Source organism: Sturnus vulgaris, unplaced genomic scaffold (assembly GCF_052056855.1).
Source record: "Sturnus vulgaris isolate bStuVul1 unplaced genomic scaffold, bStuVul1.hap1 Scaffold_182, whole genome shotgun sequence".
Lineage (NCBI taxonomy): Eukaryota > Metazoa > Chordata > Aves > Passeriformes > Sturnidae > Sturnus > Sturnus vulgaris.
Window position 1 is genome coordinate 380,001 of NW_028276116.1, and position 2,500 is coordinate 382,500.

At 76.9% G+C, this 2,500-nt stretch overlaps 1 non-coding gene across 1 annotated transcript; it reads right to left on the reverse strand.

Moving 5' to 3' along the window:
• Positions 1–583: 583 nt before the first annotated feature.
• LOC148218521 (5.8S ribosomal RNA) lies at positions 584–736 on the reverse strand. The gene has a single exon (XR_015800342.1). It is a non-coding gene; the product is annotated as a 5.8S ribosomal RNA (ribosomal RNA).
• Positions 737–2,500: the final 1,764 nt, after the last annotated feature.

The following is a 2,500-nucleotide window of genomic DNA, read 5'->3' on the forward strand; positions in this document are numbered from 1 at the left end:
AAGAGGAGAGCGGCAGAGACGGCCCTGACGGGGGGGAACCGGCCAGCCGGGCGGGAAAAGCGGCGACCTCAAGCGGGGAGAGAGAGAAACGCGACGGCGACAGAGAGAGGAGGGGAGGGCTTCGCGGGAAGGAGGAGGGGGTCGCACCCCCGTCCCCGGCGCTCTCGGCCTCGCGCGCGCGCGGCAGCACGGCACGGTACCCCCGCGGTACCCACCCGCAGACAGCCGCCCGCACGGGGGGGAGAGCCCGGGGGCGAGGCCCGCGCCTCGCCTCCCTCTCGGCCCTCTCGCTCTCTCGTCTCTCTCGCACGGCCCACGGCGGCGTCTTCGACGCCGACTCTCGCTCTCCCCGGCCACCGCCACCGCACCGCGGCACGGCCCCGGCAAGGACGAGCTCCGCCCCAGCGGCTCGTTCCGGGAGCGGGGAGCTACGGAGCGCTCCCCGAGTCTGCATTTAGGGGGACGAAGGCCCTGCGCGGCGACGACGACGACGACGTCGACGTCGACCGCGGGCAACGGGCCTGCGAGGCAACCCCAGCCGCGCCGCCGGGGTGGCCCCCCCGGACGGCGATTGATCGTCAAGCGACGCTCAGACAGGCGTAGCCCCGGGAGGAACCCGGGGCCGCAAGTGCGTTCGAAGTGTCGATGATCAATGTGTCCTGCAATTCACATTAATTCTCGCAGCTAGCTGCGTTCTTCATCGACGCACGAGCCGAGTGATCCACCGCTAAGAGTTGTCTGGCTTTCGGGACCGCTCGCGTGAAGCGGCCCCTTTTCTGTTTCTGCAGGGACGCGCGCGCCCCCGCGCGCCCCGCTTCGACCGTACGAGCACACACAAACGGAGGAGGAGGAGGAGAAAGCGCGGGGCAAAAAAGAGAAACCCCGCGCAACGCTCCGAAGGTCGGCCAAAGAAAGGCGGAGGGGCCCGCGCCCCCGACCGCCTCCCCCCGCGAGGGGAGACGCCGCCTCGCGTGCCGTCCTTCGGAGGCGGCCCAGGCGCCCGGGCTCGGCCCGACCTCCGCGCGGAGGGGCTTGTGCGGCAACGCGCCGGACCGCGGGGGGCACGGTGGCCCGCCCGGCCTCTCGATCACGGGACGACTACGCGTTCGCGGGCCGGGGGGCGCGACCGCCGGCCCCCGCCGCTCCCGGCTCACTCCCTGGCTTCTCCTTTTCACCGCTCCGCCGACTCGCGGAACGCCGCCGCGCCAAAACGCGGGGGCCGGCTCTCCCGCCAGCGGCCCCTGAACGTCGCCCGAAACGCCACGCGGCGGCGGGACCGTTCCGCCGGCGCAACCCCTGGCGCGGGACCGCTTGCCCGCCGGAAGGCGAACGCCCGGCGGGCCGCGCTCCGCCACCGGCGCCGGAGGCGGGACGCCGCCGAGACCCGAGCCGGCATCGCGGAGCGCCCGAGGTCTGCCGCTCGGCAAAACCCCTCCGCCACCCGCGGCCGCACTCCCGGGACCGCCGCCGCTTCGCACCGCCGAGCTGCCCTTCCGCGAGCACGCGCCCAGCGGGCAGGCGTACGGCGGCTGAGCCGGGGGGCACCGCCCGCTCCCCTCGTTTCCACTCGGGGACCGGACGGGGAAGCGCCCCCGCGGCCGCCCCGCACGCCTCCCCTTTTTTTTGGCCCACACGCGGCCGGGAAGGGCGACGGGGAAGCGGACGGGCGGGGCCCGGGCCGGGACGGCCGCCGGTGAAGGCGGGCGCCTCGCGGCCGACCGTCCCCCCCCCCGGGGGGGGCGGGGACACTCGCCGAGCGGCGACGCCGCCGCTCGGCACGGGGTCGCCCGCGCCCGCCGGACCTCCGGCGATGGAGGAGCCGGCCGAGCGCTGCGCCCCAACGGGCGGGGACAGCGCTCCGAGTCAGGGGTGGCCGGCGGCCGGCGCCGCCGCGGTGCGGTTCGAGGCGACAAGGCCGTCGAGGCGAGAGGCGCGCGGTCGCGCCTGACGCGGCGCCGCCCGCGAGCCCGCGGCGGCGGCTAAGGAGAAAGAGCGAGAGAGCGCGGCGGGCCCCGGCGGCCGCAACCCCGCAGCTGAGGTAGGTAAGGCAGAGAGCGCGCGCCCTCTGCCGGCGTCGCCCCGCATCGCAGAGGCCAGCGGGGTCGGCCCCCCGCGGCCGATCGCGCGCCGCGGCCTCTCCGCCGAGACCGGGCCGCAGAGAGGGGGGGGGCAGGGCGCCCCTTCCCCGGCCCGGCACGGGTGGCCCCCGCGCGCGGGCAAGCGCGGCGGGACGCCGACGACGGCGAGCGCGGCCGGTCGCGACGGACACGCCACCGCAGGGGATCGGCGGGAGTAGCTCCCCACCCCTCGATGGCGCCCCGCGCCGCCACCGCCCGACACCCGCTGCCGCCGCCGCCACCGCCGCCGCCGCCGCGGCGGGGCCGTGCCGGGCCGCCCGAGTCTTTAAACCTCCGCCCGGCTCGGCGGCCCTTTCGGCCCCCAACAGGCGTTTGACGACGCCGAGGGAAACCGGCAGGAGACCGCCGAGGCGCGAAGCGCT